We start from the raw sequence: 23,334 nt of genomic DNA on the forward strand, positions 1-23,334 counted from the left end.
ATTTGTTTTGGTTTTGAATTTCGCGCAAAGCTACACAAGGGCTATCTGTACTGGCCGTCCCTAATTTAGCAGTGTAAGACTAGAGAGAAGGCAGTTATTCAACACCACCCACCGACAACTCTTGGGTTACTCTTTTACCAACAAATAGTGGGATTGACCGTAACATTATAACGTCCCCACGGCTGAAAGGACGAGCATGTTTTGTGTGACGGGGATTCGAACCTGCAACCCTCGGATAACGAGCCGAGTGCCTTAACCATCTGGCCATGCCGGGCCCTGTCATTTGGAACATGATCTTATATCTCACGCTTGAGTTTAGTAGCAGTCTTCCTTCTGTCCTGAAGGCTGCATAAACGAACATACTTAACATCAGTATCATGGAGTTTTGGTGTTCTGCCTCATTGACAATGTTTGGGGGAGCATTTCAAGCTTTGGGCCGTGGTATGACAACGAAACTTAATATATATAGTTGCTAAACACTGTTTTTATAAATGTTTACTTGTGGAGTGCTATTAAATTCATCTCTTCTGAAATATATCGGTTTTCAAGAGGGATCATTGAAGCATTACCGTAGTGTTGAAACTTACATACACTTATTTATGGAAGAATTAGCCAAATATAATGATAAATGTTTTCTTGTACTAATGGTACTGTACATATACAGAATATACAGTATTTTGTCTTAACGGTTTCATACAGTACTGTACATATACAGATTATACATTATCTTGTCTTAACGGTTTCATACAGTACTGTGCATATCCAGGATAGACATTCTCTTGTCTTAACTGTTTCATACAGTACTGTACGTGTCCAGGATAGACTTCTATTGTCTTAACGGTTTCATACAATACTATACGTATCTGGAATAAATTTTTACAGACTTGTTTGATCAATTTAAATAGTACAAATACAAAGCTGTATTAGTTTTAGTGTTGGTTTTTTTATAGTGCAAAGTGTTACACAGTTTACTGTGACAACCATTAGATGATTCAGAGACAAAATTTTTTATACTTTAAACTAGGCTAAACAAAACATTAAATGGCGAAAAATATATATTACTAAGGTCAGTCCTCTATTAACTGCAGTAATACAATATCAGTCTTGGTTTTCGATACCCAAGACGCAACACGACAACTGAATACCAACATTGAAACTAAAAATAGTTTTAAAAAGTATTTTATTAAAAAATAAATTTAGTAAGTTTTCGAGGGTGAAAATAGGGTTAAGATTTATATAACATTTTATATATTTCATCAGTTCTCTCAATCACACGAAATTTCAAATAACCACGAAAATTTTCACACGTTCTAAGACAACTGCAAGACTCGATACATTTATTTTAGTAACCTATTGTAATTTGTTATTTTTTGAATTTCGCGCAAAGCTACTCAAGGCCTATCTGCGTTAGCCGTCCCTAATTTAGCAGTGTAAGATTAGAGGGAAAGCAGCTAGTCATTTTCACCCACCGTCAACTCTTGGGCTACTCTTTTACCAAAGAATAGTGGGATTGACCGTCACATTATTATGCCCCCAAGGCTGAAAGAGCGAGCATGTTTGGTGCGACCGGGATTCGAACCCGCAACCCTCACATTACGAGTCGAACGCCTTAACCCACCTGGCCATGCCGGGCCTATTTTCGTAACTATTACATCAGTAATTCCAGTTACGTACATGTAGTAAAGTTGTATTCAAATGACTTTTCCATTTCAGTGCCCTATGAAAGAAAATACCAGTTTATTTTTCACACTGAATATTACAAAAGTTTTGCTTATCCAGGTATTTCGCTGACAGATAATAACTTCAGATCGTTTCATTGAAGTATATAACTGAAAGATAGCTTACAATACATATAACTAAGATAAGCTCTTTACATGTATCTTTCTTCACTAACACTACTTTCACTTTTCAGAAGAAACAACAGATCCAATTGTTTAAGCTAATCTTGAGATTCGTTAAAAGCTAATTTACAATCATTGTATGACGCTTATGTAAATAAGCGCTAAAAGTAACGTTACAAGCAGCCACCCCAATACATCCCTAAGTAACGTTAATTTAATTTGAACTAACATATGGATTGTTTGTATTTACCTTACATATTCTTAAATTATAAACCTTTCATTTTCTTAGTACCGACATCGTAATACGAAGTCAATGCTTTAAACAGATTTTTTTTCCCACGTTACTTGGATGTCACTTCTTATTTAATTTCTTATAACTACTTAATAGTACTTAATAGATAAACTCACTTCACCGTGAGTTTATCTCACAACTGAAATGAACTCTTAACTTTGTCTAGAAGACTTTCTATGACAGTTATCTGAAGTGTTACACCATTACCATCAACGAAAGCCCATTCGCCTTGCATACTACAATCAAAACTTCCTTTGTTAACTGCAGGCAGCCTTTATGACCACTTTTGTTATACAAAAACCAAAACAAACATGTACAAATGTTTATATAGATATTATTAAGTGCGCTAGCTTCATTTAAAGTATATATCATGTTGTTTTATGATAACGAATGCTACCAATTACTTCAATAACAAGACAAAATTTAATATCGAGGTGGTTAAGGTAAATGGGGCACAAGTTGAAAGTTCATTTTAATCCAAAGAGGAAAATTGGAAATCGACATCCTGAATTCTAATAGTCAAGTTTAGCAGCACAGTGTTTAGTAGCACAGTGGTGTAATTATATGCATGAAATCTTAATATATTCAGGGGAATACATACCTACTAAGTCGCAACATTGTAGATATTGGTTATAAGTGTAGCCAAGTATTGAATTATTACAACATCCGGCTCCGAACATGTGCGCTCTTCGAATCGGGATGGCATTATACTGTGATGGTCAATCCTGCTATTCGTTGGTAAAATAGTAGCCAAAGAGTTGGCGGTGGATGCTGTATATCGGTTATCTTCCCTCTTGTCGGCATTAGAAAACTGGGGACGGTAACAAATAATCTTAACAGTTTTATCGTGACAAAAGCAGTACGTGACATAGAAAGAAATTGCAAAGAATCGGAAAATAATAATTTTGTTCTGTTGCGATTTAGTATCTGTATTAATATGATTTCAAATTCAAAATTCTTAGCTAATAATTTCAATATTTACTGTATAAACATCCAAATTTACGTTTCATGGAATCAGATATTCAAATGAATGCTCTTTGGTGTTGCTTAACTAAATATCTGCACACATGATCAGTGTTTATGAACGTCTGTGTAAGTAACTGACTTACACATCGATATTCCACTGTATTTCTCATCTTTCTAGGATTCGTTCTTTAATCAGCTTGATGTTGCTTATATAGTAATACATTCGCAATAAAGGACAGAGGTCCAAAGGGTATTATTTTGCAAGCTAAGAGGACAAGAACACGTGTTCTACGTCGATATATTCCCAGGGCACATTCCACGTGTTTTCTCTCCCACGCCCACAGATTAAAGAGTTAAGGGTTTAGTGTGCATTTCACGTTGCAGTTTTCTTGCACCGATAGTTTGAGATTCCTCAAACTAGTTTGTATTTTAACAAAAAACTTTAAACCAGAAGCAAACATCTCAAAAGTAAAATAAACACGAGTTTCAATACCACAAATAAACAAATTTTAACTGGTTGCACCCCAACTCCTTTTATATTGCTTATAACAACTGAAGAAACGAATATTGTATCTCGTAGTGTGAGACATTGTTGAACGGCCAGTTTGAATATTATATCTCGAAGTGTGGAACATTGTTACTGGCTAGCTCAAATTTCATTTTCAATTTGTTAATGAATAAAGTTGTATCCATTGAACGGGGGTTTTAAAGTTTTGTGACATCAGGTATCGCTGTCATAACTAGTAATACCTGTACAGAATTAATGTGGAAGTAAGTAGCTTAGGAAATAATATAATTCTAAAATTATCTTCACCTCTGGACCGGCATGTCCAGGTGGTTAAGGCACTCTACTCGTAATCTGAGGGTCACGGGTTCGAATCTCTGTCACACTAAACATGCTCGCCTTTCCAGCCATGGGGCGTTATAATGTGACGGTCAATCCTACTATCGTTGGTAAAAGAGTAGCCCAAGAGTTGACGGTGGGTGGTGATGATTAGCTGCCTCCCCTCTAGCCTAACACTGCTAAATTAGGGACGGCTAGCGCAGATAGCCCTTGCGTAGCTTAGCGCGAAATTCCAAAACAAACAAACAAAACAAACCATTTCAATATCGAATAAAGCAGAAAAAAAGATGCTCTTTTGTGAGGAATACTTCCCTTTTTGACGTTTCAAATTGAATCAGTAGGTCCATAGTGGTGCACCGTCAATGGAATTTAAATTAAATGGACGAGAGGACGAGGTTTGATTCCAGGAACCAAACAAGACGACTATTGATCACCTTCTTAATATCTTAGAGACAGCTATTCAAAGCAATTGAAAGATAATTAGAAAAAGCAGGACAATAGTTTTTGTGTCAGATCCAGCTTGAAAACAACCAGAAGAACATTGGAAAGAAATATTGCAATCAATTCCAAGTCTGATCACAATCAGCTACAAGAATAGTTGAATGTTCATAAGATCTATTATCCTCATTGATTCCTATGAAAGTGTTGTTTTAGGACATCTTTGGCGTATGGAGTCACTGGTCAAGATGCAAGAAATTTCTCGGAAGCACCCCATTGGTGCTCTATAGGACTGCAATCTAATGAGTGTAATCAGTTGTCTCTCTTCTTTGATGGACGTATCAAGAAGATTGGCGAAGTGGTAAAGGGCATTGTCATTCACTTAGTCTGGAATAAGGTTAAATTACATCAATGAAAGGAAGCACAGTATATGACGTATGCTATCCTGATAATATCTGCCATTAAGAATACCGTTTCAGTACGTCCAGTGACGTTTATTTCTCAACATACGTTACACCTCAAGTACAGGAAAATTGGGTTGGATCTAGTTTTATATTTTCTCCAAATTCCGGTTATATAGCTATAGGGTGAAACAAACTCTTAAGTAAAATCATTATGCATCCACATATTATTGGTCAAGTGATCAAGGTCTTGTCATTGTTGTAGATGAAGTGTTTTGTACCATGCTGTGAGCTAAGTATGCGCGAATGGGAGTCTAGCATATAAGACAAATATATAAAATGTGTACACTAACAGGGCACCTTGTTGCGGCTGCGAACGTTGGAGCCAGCGAAAATCGTTCTATAGTTCTTTTTGTCAGTGGTACACCTTTTATGGATGTACAAAACTTTCACATTCATCTGAGAACATTTCAAAACACCTAATACTGAATTTCAACAGCCTGCTGTGATTGAGAGAATTCCATAAATATGATGGAAACCACGTAATTGTATCATCCAAATGTATTGTTTAAGGTCTATTCATGGTCATTAATTTTTTATCATTTTAAACTCTGAGACCACTATTGGTAAAAGAGGACTGAATGATCAATCATTTGCATTTCAGGTCAAATGACTGACCACCAGAGATCTAGATTGTGTAACACTGAACTGAAAAGAATGGTAGAAATTATTCTATAAATATTAGTTGTGCATTATCAAAATTCTATTATCTTTAGATGTGAGTTTTGTCTGATGTTTAAACGTTTCTTAATAAACATTATAAAGAAAAATTCGTACATCTATCTTGTTAACAAAAAGTTGAAAGCTCATTTTATGGACCTTACTACATAACACCAAACAATGTTTATAAAGAGAAATTTTAGAGAAAGTTAGAGTAAAAATAGGTAGAATAAAGATATGGCTATAAAAGGATTATTTGTTTTTCATTAAGAATAATGTTGCACAATGGGCTATCGAAACCTGATTTATGCCGTTATAAGGTTTCAGACTTGTTGTTTAGCCACTGGCAACTTTTAAGCCTACTGTCATATACGGTTTTGTGGTTTAATTAGGTTAATTTCAGACATTACTACATTTTAGACTTACGCATGTTTTATTCTTCATTATAGTAAAAACCCTTAACAATTCTATTTAGCTCATGAAAAAATTTTTCAATATTAAAATAGCTTTTTCATAATGAAGATCACAATATCCAGGCTATTGACTGTTGGTTGTTATTTGGACTGACCATGACGAATATCGAAATCAGACTTGGGTTAATTCTTGTTGTTCACAATAGCTTGTTGTTTACAAAAAACAAGAAATCTGTCCCATTTAACCTTGTTGTTTCAGCCACCATGTTATCTGTTTTATTCTGTCCTATCAATCGTTCTATTCGGTGAGAGGTTCGGCATGGCCAGATGTTTTGGGCGTTTGATTTGTGATGTGAGGGACGCGGGTTAGAATCCTGTCACACCAAACATGCTCGCCCTATCAACCGTGGGGGCGTTATAATGTGATGGTCAACCACACTATTATTTGGTAAAAGAGATAGTCCAAGAATTGACGGTGGATGGGGATAACTATCTACTTTCCCTCTAGTCTCACACTGCTGAATTAGGGACGGTTATCGCAGATAGCGCTTGTGTAGCTTTGCGCAATATTAAAACACTAGCATAAGAAAATATTCAGTGAATATATGATTGTGTGTGTGTCAAATCTTCTAGCCCATAACCTTGAAAACTGTGACGTCTCACACCCACTGTTAACATAATCGCTTTAATATATCATTATTCAATTTCACCTTAATGACCAGGAGACTGACAATGAAAGTCTTGTACATTTACAATACTGTTTTCTTCATTACCCATTCAAGCCGTCTTAGAACTTTATTATATAATTTCATGTGGATAAATAAGAGAAAAAGAAAATAGATGAAATACAAAGCACATAAAGATTATCTTACAATTAATAAGATATTAAAATATTTTTATTAGAAAACTAGTGCGTATAAAACGCGTACGAATGTCTTAAGGTTTACAATAAATAGGGTAAAGTAGTAAAACGATAACAAATTATTAATGTTGTTTTTTCAGCGCCATTTTCTATCCAAATTGATTCGCAATATCAACGCACGTAAAACCTAAACTAGTAAAACATATTTTATTAGTTGTTAGTAGCTGTAATTACGTCTATGCTTCCAGAAAGAAGGGTTTAAAACTTTCTAAATACAGCATCTGTAATGCATCACTGCTTAAAAAGAGCTTACAAAACTCCCATTAGCTCAAGTAATACAAGTGAACACGTTTTTTAGGGAATATCACCTAACCTTGCTCTTGTCCCTGAGTGACCGCTTACTTAAATGTACTGACAACTTTCTTAAGGAATGGGAGGTTTCAGTTCGTTGGTTTGCAAGCAGTTGGGCGAATTATTTTCTCAACGTAAACTGTTAGTCTATGAATGTACTAATTGGCATAAAGGAGTGTAGTTCTGTGTATCTTGTCTATTACAGAAAGATCTCTTTGTTTGAAGTTAAATAAAGCTATACAATTGGCTGTCTGTGCTCTGCCTATCACGGGTATCGAAACTTGGTTTTTAGCGCTACAACTCCTCACACATACCGCTGTGTTAGTGAAGGAAGGGCGTTTAAAAAAAAGATTTTTTTCGTAAGGTTGGTCCTACATTCAGTCCTTAGAATTCCGCTCAAAACGTCAGCTGTTTAGTAGCTGAAATTTAGGGTTAGTTAATTGGTAATTATTAAATAATAGAAGGATTGTTAATCAATTTCTAACGATTAACTTTGTTCGTTTCTTGTTCATCACAAAGCTATACAGAGCTATCTGTGCCCTCTCAATCACTGGTATCGAAGCTCCATTGTGAGCGTTATAAGCTCCCTAAGCCACCGGAAGCATCATAAATATTAGCCATGGCTATGAATAATGAATAGTTCAACATTGAGTATATGTTTGTAAATGAATATTTTCTTAAGCTGCCAGTAAACCAATTAATCTAAAAAAACCGGTAGGCTAGTCTAAGACAACTGACCTCATCAACAACTTATACACGAGTTGAAGAAGTCATTTAATTAAATTTGACACCCTTCAGATATCTATAAAGAAAGAAGTTAGATCAGTTACAATTGACCTTCCAGTTGACGGTTCATTGGAATGTCTGACATATGAACCAGGTGAGAAATGCCTCTTGCTGAGTATGGATAATCCAAAACTTTATATCATCATCTACTTAACAAAGACTAGTTACAAAGTCAATGCGTCATTGCCAACAAGACTTTTAAGAAATGATACAAACAGGCAATCATATTCAGTTCTTGGTGGTGTAGAGGGTCTACACTCTACAGCAACCTATGAGAATAACCTTAGCGATAACTCTATCGAGGGTCTTTTGAGTGAACCCGTGAGGCATTTCATAAGTGGCAAAGGTTACTACAACAGTATACGTGCCAAAACCAAGGAGTTCAAGACAGACACCATAATCAAAGAGATAACATAGAAGACTTGACATAATTGCTATGGTTTTTATTAAATATAACAGGTTGCCAGTGCTACCCACTGCAAGTATCGAAATTCGATTTTTAGCGTTTAAACTTACTACCAATCACCAATCGGCCTATATTTACTTTAAAATAATGAAAAAATGAGCGAGAAGGAGCGAGAATTAATTTATTATTAATTATATGCCAGTCAATAAGTCTAGCAGGATTCTAAAATAATTTATACAAATATTGGTTCTGAAAGCGTTGCCACCTTAAATAAAGCTTTTACAAAACTTCAAATATTTTGTTTGCTTGTTCGTTTGTAGTTAAGCACAAAGGTACACAATAGTCTATCTGTGAGGGAGTTATAATGTGACGGACAGCATCATCGTTAGTTGGTAAACTAGTAGCATAAAAGCTGGTATCGACTCTCTAATTTAGTCATAACTACAAAGAAAGGGACAGCTAACACAGATAGCTCTCTAGTAGCCTTTTGTAAAATTCATAAAACAAACAACACACCAACAACTTCAAACATCTACACGGTTTTTATTAAAACAATACAAAATCGGTCTACATATAGATGTCAATATAAAACAGTTAATAACAAATACACTAAACTTTACTTGTCACATACCAACAATTGTCGATTACTGGCAGTAAACTGACCAATCAAAGAAAGGCTGTTGTGAATCACTGAACTTTTAAGGTAAACCAGACTTTACAAGTCGAAATTAGCTTTTTCCTCTTATTAACAGACAAATTGATTAACATTCCTAGTTTAACAATCACGTGTCACCTATCATATATACATATTTAACAGTTTGTAGAAAAGGCACATTAAAAATTACCAATATGACTACCATATTTCGAAAAGTTGAGAAGCTCAAACACATCCAACATTTTCCAAAAAAGTATCATGCTGTTTTATAAAGCTTGCGAAGTTACAGACATTGATACTGTTATCAGTAGTAGTAGTGTCATTCCTGTCATAGGACCCAGACTCAAATACACTGCAAATATTTTGGCTGAGTAAAAGTATTTCTTGCTAAAATATTGTACCAAGACTCCTGGTTACGTAAAACTCACGCTGTCCATAATAAAACTTGTACAGTTATAACACTGAAACTCTTCAAAAATGGTGTAAATATCTTAGGATATCCTCTGACTACATAACAAAAGTCTGTAAAGACCACGTATTGAAAATGCTGTCAACGCAACTGTGAGTGTTATGAACTGCAGGACACAATAAACACGCTCTCCAGTGGCAAAGCGGCGCGTCTGCGGACTCGCAACGCAGACCACAGATAACCTATTATGTAGCTTTGTGTTTTAATTTCAAACATGTTAAAAATGAGGTACAGTTGTACAAAATCCAGTGATGAAATGAGGACAACTAACAAAACTGTAAATGGACGTTGGACCACAAAAAATGGAGTTAAACCAAAGATGGAGACGTGCTATTTAGAAATAAATTTATGTTCCAATTCTTCCGAAACTTGGCAACAATCAACATCAGTTTGTTTGAATGAAGAATGGTTTGTTCCATAGTTAAAACATACAACTTTTACAATGAAGTACACGACGGATCTCTATAAGTTTGAGGCCTAATTTTAGTCAATTGTACAATCGAATTCTGATACGTTATGGTTATGCTCACAATTCGTTGGATGGTGATACATTTTCTAAGACAATGATTCCAAGCAAGCTTAGTGAGACGATATGTTGAATGAAGAAAACAACCTCAACGGCTCACTAATAACAATAGCTTGGTCTCAAAAAGTTCCAGTACGAATGTTCTTGCTGAGGTCAAAAAGGTAACCAAAGAAATTGCGTTCTTCAAAAATTATTTCTGTTACTGTATATCAACATTATTTTAGTAATTTATTCTATTTAAAGTTTTACAATTCTTTTCGGCTCGTAATGCTAAACGATGACTGGAAGTTGGATGATTTACAAAATAAGGATGTTTCTTTAAAACTATTAATACTTTTGGTGTTTTGAATAGCATGGCTTTAATTATATTCAATGATTAATTATCTTAGGATAACTATTTTGAATTTCGAATTCGCTTTACCATTGGAGCATCTCAGACCAGCTATTCTCAGGAGGATTTGCTCGGTGGTATCTATCTTCACCCGAGGTAGCCGTCTCTAATTTAGCAGAGTAAAACTAGAGGGATGGCAGCTAGTCATTACTTCCAACTCTTGGGCTGCTCTTTGCCAACGAATAAAGGGATTGATCGTGGTATTATAATACTCCCATGGCTGAGAGATTGCGCATGTTTTGTGTGATGAGAATTTGAACCCCGACCCGAAAATATCGAGTCCAAATTACCTGGCCATGTAAAACTCCTTAGGATAGCTACTGTAGCTACAACTGCTGTTTATGAGTGGTGGCGTTTGGAACATTGTGGGTTTTATTACCTGGATCGTGGCCACACCCCTTTTGTCTTACCTTGTTTTTCCATTAACGTTTTTAGTATACGCTTAGCAGATGCGATATTCGATTATTACAACAAGCATTTTGAATTTCAAATTATACCTTTTATTCCAGCTTGACGAGCAACAGGGATCTGTTTGGGCATTTGTTGGCGAAACATTGTTTTTTCTAATTAAATTTAGCATTTCGTTTTTATTAACTAACACTGAGCAAGACTAATCACAGTTACACGTATTCTGATTATTATTACTCTAACGTATTTCTGATAGCTAAACACATCTCTTCCAAATTTCGGGTTGCAATAGAACATAGTTTAAAACCCGTTTTCATTCACTTTGGCCCGGCATGGCCAAGCGTGTAAAGGCGTTCGACTCGCAATCCGAGGGTCGCGGGCTCGAATCCCAGTCGCGCCAAACATGCTCGCCTTTTCAGCCGTGGGGACGTTATAATGTGACGGTCAATCCCACTATTCGTTGGTAAAAGAGTAGCCCAAGAGTTGGCAGTGGGTGGTGATGACTAGCTGCCTTCCCTCTTGTCTTACACTGATAAATTAGGAACGGCTAGTGCAGAGAGCCCTCGAATAGCTTTGCGCGAAATTCAAACAAAACCAAATCATTCACTTTATAGGGTTTTAAACCTTGACACTCATGAATTTTTGTAGAATCTTTCTACACATAATTAACTGCGATAATTAATACTGTATACATATATTTTTATCCTAAAGTTTTGTATTACAGGAGCTGTAGTCAATTAGTAATGCACTTACCTAAAAAACAAACAAACGTGTATCTCAGAACGGCTGGTACGGATATTAACACTTTTATTAATAAGGAGAGAACAACGTTTCGGCCTTCCTGGGCCATCTTCAGGTTAAAACCCATACCAGCCGTTCTGGGATACATTTTTATTTCAAGATGGTTTATCGTCATCAAGAACTTAAAAAAAATACGTAATTGTGCTACAAGTTGAATCACGGGTGTTAGGCAAACAAATTACGTAACTTCCAACAAGTTAAACTTTAATAGTCAAAGTACTACGTGGTCTTCTATACCAACAGAAAATTCATATACAGCAAACAATTTACTTTGCCACCTAAGCCATACTCAGATTATATCATTGTTGTAACGCATTTAACACAAGATTATGTTTTATGTTGTATCACACGTAAACATCTTAGAGGTAACCCGCTGCTTGTTGTTCGCTAAACTGTCGAAACAAAAATTGTACGAGACTAATCTCTAATTCTCTATGAGCATCTATAAGTAATTATAAAAACAAAACCATAAAGGGGCGATAACAAACAACGCCACTAGTGATTCATGACTCTGCTACTAGAGTATCTGTGATGTGATGGAACCTGCTCTAGAAGAACCATGGGAAAAGGAACACCTGAGGCGACAAACGACGAATTCTGATGAACGAGCACATACTCTAACGCTGGTTATGTTTTGTGACATAAAAACTATAAGTAATAGTATGCAAGTTTACGACATTAAGAACTGGGTGTGTATAATTTTCTTTTCTTTATGATATATGTGTTCAATGTCTCATATTGTCAGAAAATCAAATGATAATAATGCAGAACTCAGATTTGGCAACAAAAAATAGTCTTACTCCATTTAGAAACTTCACGGAGAGGCCTAAAGAAATGCATTACAATGATCGGAAATTTCCGAAGTAAAATATCTTTGTTAAACTAAGACAGAACTGTATTAGTGAGTATTGAGATGTCGTGTGACTGGTAGCTTGCTTGTAATATGTAAAAGTAGGGCGCGAAAGACAGACAGCATCCAGAACAACTAGACACAAAGGAAGTACAATGTCTGAAGAAAATTTACTTGTTTTCATTTTTGTTACATGTTTTAATTTTAGTGTATATAAATTAGCCAGGGAGATGAGAGAGTAAAGTGCGTCTACTCAGCTACATTTAGGGGTTTCTAGCTTATTTTACATTTGCTGGAAAGAAAGATATCTATTTTCATTATTAAACTCTATTCTGAAATTTTTACAACGGTTTTAGAAATAGTTGAAGTAATAATAAGTTGTGTATCATGTGACCGATATTTCATTATCATTATTTAACTGATCAACTTAAGTTGGTCAGGCTTGATATTCCTCCAGAATTATAAAGTTGTCAACTTAATCCTAAAGATAAATAAGATATAAGATGGGTGGTTTGGATTGTGGGTTTACGATATGCAGTTCATTCAGTGGTTACAATAACCTGTAGTAACGATGTTTCATACATCTAAGTTTGGAGTAACTTGCCTTTAGTGCCCGGAATGGCCAGGTGATTAAGATACTCGACTCGTAATCTGAAGGTCGCAGGTTCGAATCCCCGTCACACCAAACATGCACGCCCTTTCAGCCGTGGGGGGTGTTATAATGTGACGGTGGGTGGTGATGAATAGCTAGCTGCCTTCCCTCCAGTCTTACACTGCTAAGCTAGGGACAGCTAGCACAGATAGCCCTCGTGTAGCTCTGGGCGAAATTCAAAACCAACTTCCGTTTAACGTCAATACATATCAACCAGCACTACTTTGACAATGTTGTTGTCCGCATAGAAACTACCTCAAATAAATAGACTAATATTGATCAATAAGACACACATATCATTTACCGTAATGCAATATATTCAACATGAGGCTCTGGTTATAAACAATCATGCCTGTATCTCAGATATATCTTGAAGGTCGCAGGTTCGAATCCTTTTCACCGATCATGCTTGCTCTTTCAGCCTCGGGAGTGTTAAAAAATGAGATCTTGTCTATCACTGTTAAATTAGGAATGGCTAGTGCAGATAGCCCTTCCGTATCTTGGCGCGGAATTTAAAATACACTGACAAACAGAAAAAGTTGCAGATATAATTAAAAACACAATCACAGATTCCATAGCAGAATATTCGAAATCGACACAAACAAAAACTTACATTAAACTCTTAATAAATATAGCAAAAAAAATATCATACCATACATTCCGCAACTAATTAAATCAATTACGGAATATCTCTTGCCATCTTAAATTCACCGTTGTATACATCAACGTCCAAGGTACACTTGCTTCCAAGAAACATGAGATCGAAAACATGATTTAACAAACTAACCCTGAAATACTTGTAATAAGTGAATCACTACTATATAAACATAATACTTTTAAAATACATGACTTTTCAATTTTCAGAAAAGAAAAGATAGAATTAATAACCTGGATAAAAACAGAGGAATTTTTCTGTTATATAAATCAAATTTATCAGTAACAGAAATCCAAATGAGTAGTAACAATGAGTACTTAATAACCGATTTTATCCTAATTAATCAATCATAGCTGGGATATATTGTTCACCAACTTAACAAATAGACTTGAATTTACTCAAGAACATTTTTCCCACAATCAAAATGCCATCTTAATCGGATATTTGAACAGTAAACATACACATTTTGGATGAAACTCTACAAATGCTAACGGAAGACGGTTATTAACATTTATATACGAAAGCAACTCACCCTTGTTAAACGATGCTACACCGACGCATAGGAAATATGCGTCATATACCTGTGACATATTAGACTTATGCCTAACCTCATACAGCATGAGCCCAAAATTAATAAAACTTAATGTGGGAAAATATGTTGACAGTGATTACCTACCAACGTGGTGTGCCTTCGATCTAACCCCCAATAAAAATATAACCAAAATTTCGATTACAAAAAAACATAAATTGGCACGAATACCAAAAAGTACTAGACTACATATTACCCATCAAAATTATTCAAACAGCCAAAAAACAAATCCTAAATAGATAAGTACCGTCAAATAATCACGAAGTGCCTTTAAAAAGTGTCCAAACAAACAATACCACCACAATGACACTAAACAATTTGGAAACCACACATCCAACTATTAACATTAATTAAGCAAATAAGGCAAGAAATAAAAGCACAAATAAACACTATAAGAAATGTAATTGACACAGAAGTTAACTTATTAAAACAAGAAAAATGAGACAACTTCTGCTCTCCATTAAATGAAAGAAATGGATCCTAAACAATTCTGGTCACACCCAAAAAGACTCACAAACGGAGATAACGCAACTAGAAGATTTTCAACACTACAACACAACAACTCCATAGCATACATAACTGTAGAAAAAGCAGGGGTCTTCAAACAATATTTACAAAAGAAGCTCAAAACTCATCACGACCCAGACATGAATACATATTTTGATAACAAAGTAAACAACTACGTAATGAACAATATAGAATTATTCAAACCATATTTCCCAGCTAACATAAAGGACAGAAACATCAACACAGTAAAAGACTATACAACTACGAGGTTAATAAAAGAAATAACTGAACGAGAACTCAAATAAAACAAACTCAAACAAAAAACCAAAGTTCCGGAAGAAGATGGCATACAAGCCATCCTCATAAAAAAAAAAAGGCATTTAGAGATTACATGAACACTGAACATCAATTTTCAACTTATTACTATTATTTGGATATGTTCCAGTTTCTTGGAGGCATGCAAACGTATTAATGTTCCATGAAGAAGGAAAGCCAACCAATAAAACAAATAGCTTCGGTCCAATAAGCATAACCAGATGCACAGACAAAATCCTGGAACGAATAATCAGCAACAGACTCTCCACTTTTCTGAAGGTAACATCAAAATTTCCTGAAGTGCAAAATGGATTCAGAAAATTTAAACAAACAACCGATCACTCAGTCAGACTAACTGAATCAATAGTGAATATCTTTAATAAAATAAAATGCACTATCGCTTTCTTGATATTGAGAAAGCTTTCGACACTATATGGCACAACGGTCTCCGGTTCCGAATGACAGAAATGGGGCCAGCGTGGAATTATTCGGTGGCTCTCAAACTTTTCTGGAAAAAAAAAAAGCAAAATAAATGGAGGGAACCTTCTCAGAGTTATTTTCTCCAGAGGCAGGTGTCCCTCAGGAAGAGGTGGTTAACCCTATCCTCTCCATCACGTATGTTAACAATATGCCTCTGAATGAACAAATGATGGATACTTGTCACAGTTCGCTAATGATGTTGCAGTCTGGAAAAGTGCCCCCACACATCAATAGCAGCTACAAACATACAACCACAGCTAAATAGAATAAATGAATACTGTCAAAAATGTAGAATGAAAATAAACATAACAAAAAACCCAACTAGTGATTTTCACAAAATTAATAAAATCCAAAAAACAACAACAACAACAACCTGAGTTATATATGAACGGAACACCCTTTCAGACTGCTACATCCGCCAAATTTCTTGGATTAACATGAATAAACCACTTAAATAATATTAGAACCAAAATATGGTGAATAGCAAACTATGCTAGGAGTATAACTGGTAAAAACAGTGGAGTAACAGTCAACAATATATAAAAATTTACAAAACAGTTTACAAGAGTAACAGACAGATTCATACGTAGTACACTAAGTTATTTCGATAAAAAATTGGAGAAAAATGATTTATTATGCGATCTAGACAAACGCTGTATACATGATTGAGATAGTCCTAAGCATATTTCCCTAGTGAGTATATATATATATAAATAGGTCACTAAAGGACGGTCAATCCCGCTATTCTTTGATAAAAGAATAGCCCAAGAGTTGGCGGGAGGTGGTGATGACTAGCTGCCCTCCCTCTAGTCTTACGCTGCTAAATTAGGAATGGCTAGCTCAGATAGCCCTCGTGTAGCTTTTCGCGAAATTCTAAACAATCCAAAAGAAACCACTCGGCTTAACTGTACGTTTTCTATTATAGGTCAAGATGAAGTGCTCTAAACACACTAAACCATATGGAAATAAAATTTGATATGCATATTCAATTTGAGAAAAAATACAAATTATTTTCATTTTAATAAATGTTCATCTCTTGAGCTGCCCTGAAAGAGAAGCCAAGAACAGAGCCGGATTAATTTTTCTATGGAATCCTGGGTAGTATTCCTTGACCATCAGCACTGGCCTTCTGTCAAGATGATTTAAAAACTAGACTTGTATATGCATATACGATACAGAGGTTTAGTACGTTATATTAAAATAATTTTAAATATTTATCACGTAATTACAGCCCATATCGCCATGTCCCGTCATACTCTATTTGACAGTTATGCGTCTTATCAATAATCCTGCAGCGTATTTTCAAATTTAAAAGGCTACGTTGTAAGACTGTCACGCCCAAAGAACACTTTCACTCTTTGTAGCTTTTGAAACGTATGTAGTGTAATAGGATGATCGTTTATCAGCGTCGACTTCAGCAATCTCATTACAAATAAATCCTTTTTTTTTACCAGACTTTACCAGTCTGTCTTGGAATGAAATAGAATGAATGCCCGTATGTTTGTTTGTTGTTGTTTTTTTAATTTTGGACAAAGCTACACGAGGACTGTGTGCGCTAGCCGTACCTAATTTAGTAGTGTAAGACTAGAAGGAATGTAGCTAGTCATCACCACCCACCGCCAACTCTTGAGCTACTCTTTTACCAACGAATAGTAGGATTGACCGTCACATAATAACGCCCCCACGAGCCTATTTGGTGCGACGGTTATGCGATGGTTGAACGAGAATGTCATGGACGCAACGTGTGTGCACATGAGTTGTGTTGCTTTAAAAAAAAAAAGACCTTTCTTTATTATGTTCTGTTCTGGCGCCTAAGGTATGACTTGATGTAGGTTCCTTTTTTTATAGTCCTAGTAACCCAATTTCATCCATATTTCTTTGTTTTCCAATGCCAATAACAAAGGATATCTCTGTCTCGCAAAATTAAAAAATATTCAGTCTCATCATATATTTATGATCTGAATGTATATTAATATTTTGCATCGGTAGAGGCTGTAACATTCCTTTCTCAAAAGATATTAATTTTCAGTGGCATCATACTATCGAAGTAATGTCAAACAATATCAAAATGTAGTTGTGGTACATGCTGCTCCAGCAATAATTTTTATTGGCTGTGGCTAGCTCGTGATTGGCATATTAAAAATCGTTTAAATATAACGTTAAAATGAACCTAACTGTTGTATAACCTACCTTTAAATTAATAATCGTAAGACCCATATTTAGCCAGCTTCTCATATTAGCCAACAAACCTGAACATGGAATTCTCTCTTCATTCACCTCAACCTTTAAACTATATCATCAGAATTATTCTTCCCGTTTTTTTAGAAAATTGGCTGGTCTACCTAAATGCATTTGCGTTCGTTATCTTTCACACAGGTAATTTTAATTATTTGTATTAAAAAAGGGCAGTGTAGAAATGTAGGCATGTTAAAAGTATTTTGGGTTTGTTTAAAGTACATATAAAACTTAAATACCTAAACCTTTGTTTAACACTATGTGTATTATATGGTTATAAATTTCACTTTTATTATCTATCTTCTGCTTTGGTTTTGTATTTTTAAATTTCGCGCAAAGCTACTCGAGGGCTATCTGTACTAGCCGTCCCTAATTTAGTAGTGTAAGACTAGAGGGAAGGCAGCTAGTCATCACCACCCACCGCCAACTCTTGGGCTACCCTTTTACCAACGAATAGTGGGATTGACCGTAACATTATAACGCCCCCACGGCTGGGAGGGCGAGCATGTTTAGCGCGACTCGGGCGCGAACCCGCGACCCTCAGATTACGAAGCGCACGCCTTAACGCGCTAGGCCATGCCAGGCCTAGAGATTGAGAAATTCCATACTTTCGAAAAATTATGAGAAAGAATTATTGCTTCTAATAAGAACTGGAAAAAATTCAGATACAAATCATTACGTAAACGTATTAACAACGTTATGTGTATGGCTACTTTTCGTATAATGCAAAACACAAGTGTCGTAGTTCAAATCTTTGCAGAGAATTGAAGTAATGATGTATCGTTCTTAGCTTTTGAACTTTCAGTTAAACTATGAACAGTTGTATCAAGCGTAAGTTATGTTAAAGTTAAACACAATAGATAATTATGAGAAAATGCAAATGAATCATACTAGTGAGATAGACATGACAATTACAATTGGTACTTGTTTGAACGGCTCGGCATGGCCAGGTGGTTAAGGCACTCGACTCGTAAACTGAGGGTCGAGTGTTCGAATCCCTGTTATACGAAATATGCTCACCCTTTCAGCCGTGAGGACGTTATAGTGTAACAGTCAATCCCAGTATTCGTTAGTTAAAGAATAGTCCAAGAGTTGGCGGTGGGTGTTGATGACTAGCTGCCTTCCCTCTAGTCTTACACTGCAAAATTAGGGACGACTAGCGAAGATAGCCCTCGTGTTGCTTTGTGCAAAATTAAAAAAACAAACAAACAAACTTGTTTGAACTTTACGGAAAGTCCACTTCTCGACGAATAAAATGAATATAAAGTCGATAAATAAGTTCTATATTGTTTTAATGTTTATTAATTAACATACAATTGAAGATGTATTTGGCAATCGATTAAAAACGACGCAAATTGTAGATTACAGTAAAATAACTAAAGCTTTATGATTATTTGGATGTTATTCATGTGCATCGGCTTGGTGAATTCTCATGAAATATGGAGCAAACTGGCTTTGAGAAATTTAAAGTATGAATACTTACTGAGTTGTATAATCCAAAATCCCGGGTTCAATTCCATGCGATTCCATTGAACAATATGCTGTGTCCAATGTGGCTTTTCTCCAAAACAAATAGACAATGGAACGGCGGTATGTCTGCGGACTTACAACTCAAAAAACTGGGTTTCGATACGCGTGGTGAGCACAGCACAGATAGCCCATTGTGTAGCTTTCTGCTTAACTTCAAACAAAACAAAAAGACAATGATAAAATTACAATTTACGCCTTACCAATGGTTTATTCAACAGATCAGAGATAAATATAAAAATACATTTGATTCATAAGGTTAATACAAGCAAATATTATGTCGTGTCTCCCGCTGGTACAGCGTTAAATCTATGAATTTGTAACGTTAAAATCAGAGGCTCGATTCCCCTCGCTGGACTTAACAAATAGCCCAATGTGGCTTTGCTATTAAAAAGCACACACACACACACACTCGCGCGCGCTATGTACAAACAAGACCAGAAAAAAATGAAACGTTTAGCTCAGTTAAAAAAGTTTTTTTTTAAAATAACTGATAGTTTTACTCATTTTTTATTTGTAACTAAGCACATACCAACTACCGGTGTAAATCCTGTTTTGAACGTTTAAAGTCCCCAGACTGTGACACTAGAGCATTTTCTTAAACTTTCCTGGATATTGCTTGAAACCTTTATTCATTCTACCTTGAAATTTAAGCAACTTGTTAGATAAATAAAGCTAGCTGAATTTTTTATTGTTATTAAATATCTAAATAAGACGAATCAAAAATAAAATAAAAAATCAACCTTCAGTCTATCCTGAGAAATAATTAAAATACGGTTCATAAAATTCTGTGTTTATCTCCAACTAAAAATGTTGAGTCGAAACTAGAGCAACAAGGAACGCCTCCTTTTGAATCGTATAAACGTGTATTAGTTTTCTGCCCCCCAGTGGCTCAGCGGTATGTCTGCGGACTTACACGCTAAAATCCGGGTTTCGATACCCGTAGTGGGCAGAGCACAGATAGCCCATTGTGTAGCTTTGTGCTTAATTCAAAACAACAACAATAACATTTCTATTTCTCATTAAAGATGTGTAGTTTCGAACGCGTAACACTTTCAGACTGAGATCAATGACTTTTACTTCGTTTTCTAATATGTAAAACGCATTTATAAATCACTCACTGTGTTTAACTGTAGGAACTCAAAGGAGAAACCAAAACTTTATTTGTATTAAAAACACTCTATCTTAAGACCACCATTCCTTATTAGCTTTGTCTCAAGCAAGTGCCGGATGTTCGACAAAAACTCCAGAGAGACAAATGTATCTTCTGTCTTCGATCAATTTCCTGACACCTGTGATTTTCCACACTCCTAACCTAACTTGTACAACTTTGAGATTCTTATTCTAAAAGTGCATCGACGTGTTGTCGTCATCGTGGATCCAAAAATAAATTATAAATCCATGATTCTGAGAAACGCTAATTCACTGTTTATCACATTACCCATGAAACAGACTCACCATGCCTTATACGATCAATATTAATACACTGATAATAGGCAATATTTGTATTGGAAAAACTCCGTTTTGCAAAGATCATTTTCTCATACAGACAGGGACAAGTGTCTAGACAAATTGACTTGATTATTCCAGTTCCTATATTTGTGATAACAGAAACAAAATAATAAAGTACTAGCATTTCCCACTAATAACAAGTTATGCAGATCGAAATACCACAATTATATTGAACTCAAACATAATGCGTCTTCAATCTATTTAAAAGTTAATTTTATAGATTTCCATAAATCTTTTCGTTAAACACCTAAGTTTGTCTTTCTCCTTCTTGTTTATAAATATCACAAGCCTTTCATTTGTGTTACACCAAATATCTTGCAGAGTTCTGTTTTCACATGAAATGTGTTACGTAGAAAAATTATTGATTATTCTGCGTGATTACATTCTACAAAACTTATGTAGTAGTTCAAGCAATCTCTAGTGAAAACTTGTAGTAATATGCAGCTCTATGTTGTGAAATTCGGTGTAAGAATTGGTTGAGCATGAGTGGTCAGAAAGTGCCTAATGGATTATAAGATTGCAACGCTGAATCCTTAGAAAATTAATACAAGGAATGCCCGAAATTCTAAGTTCAGCCGAAATTACGAACTCGGAGAACCCCCGTGATTATGAGACATTGTAATTCAATATAAGGAAAAAGGTGCGTTGAACTTGTTTTTTTTTTTGAAGGAAGAAATATAAAAGAAGTTTTTGACAGAAGAAAGGAGAAGACAGGAAGATAGGAGAAAACAAATACACACCAAGAGATGTTTGACAGAAGAAAGAGAAGACAGGAAGATAAGAGAAAACAAATACACACCAAGAGATGTTTGACAGAAGAAAGGAGAAGACAGGGAGATAAGAGAAAACAAATACACACCAAGAGATGTTTGACAGAAGAAAGGAGAAGACAGGAAGATAAGAGAAAACAAATACACACCAAGAGATGTTTGACAGAAGAAAGGAGAAGACAGGGAGATAAGAGAAAACAAATACACACCAAGAGATGTTTGACAGAAGAAAGGAGAAGACAGGAAGATAAGAGAAAACAAATACAATAACCAAGAGATGTTTGACAGAAGAAAGGAGAAGACAGGAAGATAAGAGAAAACAAACACACACCAAGAGATGTTTGACAGAAGAAAGAAGAAGACAGGGAGATAAGAGAAAACAAAACACAACCACCAGAGATGTTTGACAGAAGAAAGGAGAAGACAGGAAGATAAGAGAAAACAAATACACAACCAAGAGATGTTTGACAAAAGAAAGGAGAAGACAGGAAGATAAGAGAAAACAAATAATAATAACCAAGAGATGTTTGACAGTAGAATGGAGAAGACAGGAAGATAAGAGAAAACAAATACACACCAAGAGATGTTTGACAGAAGAAAGGAGAAGACAGGGAGATAAGAGAAAACAAATACAACAACCAAGAGATGTTTGACAGAAGAAAGGAGAAGACAGGAAGATAAGAGAAAACAAATAACAACCAAGAGATGTTTGACAAAAGAAAGGAGAAGACAGGAAGATAAGAGAAAACAAATACACACCAAGAGATGTTTGACAGTAGAATGGAGAAGACAGGAAGATAAGAGAAAACAAATACACACCAAGAGATGTTTGACAGAAGAATGGAGAAGACAGGAAGATAAGAGAAAACAAATACACACCAAGAGATGTTTGACAGTAGAATGGAGAAGACAGGGAGATAAGAGAGAACAAACACACCGAGAAAAGTTTGACAGAAGAATGGAGAAGACAGAGATATAAGAGAGCGCAAACACAACCAAGAGAGGTTTGACAGAAGAATGGAGAAGACAGGAAGATAAGAGAAAACAAATATACACACCAAGAGATGTTTGACAGTAAAATGGAGAAGACAGGGAGATAAGAGAGAACAAATGCTCACCAAGAGATGTTTTACAGTAAAATGGAGAAGACAGGAAGATAAGAGAGAACAAACACACCGAGAAAGGTTTGACAGAAGAATGGAGAAGACAGAGAGATAAGAGAGCGTAAACACACCAAGAGATGTTTGACAGTAGAATGGAGAAGACAGGAAGATAGTAGAAAACAAATACACACCAAGAGATGTTTGACAGTAGAATGGAGAAGACAGGAAGATAGGAGAAAACAAATACACGCCAAGAGATGTTTGACAGAAGAAAAAAAAAAGACAGGGAGATAAGAGAAAACAAATACACAACCAAGAGATGTTTGACAGAAGAAAGGAGAAGACAGGAGATAAGAGAAACAAACAATAACCAAGAGATGTTTGACAGAAGAAAGGAGAAGACAGGAAGATAAGAGAGAACAAATAACAACCAAGAGATGTTTGACAGCAGAATGGAGAAGACAGGAAGATAAGAGAAAACAAAATACACAACCAATAGATGTTTGACAGTAGAATGGAGAAGACAGGGAGATAAGAGAAAACAAATACACACCAAGAGATGTTTGACA

Source organism: Tachypleus tridentatus, chromosome 12 (genome assembly GCF_004210375.1).
Source record: "Tachypleus tridentatus isolate NWPU-2018 chromosome 12, ASM421037v1, whole genome shotgun sequence".
NCBI classification, from domain to species: Eukaryota; Metazoa; Arthropoda; class Merostomata; order Xiphosura; family Limulidae; genus Tachypleus; species Tachypleus tridentatus.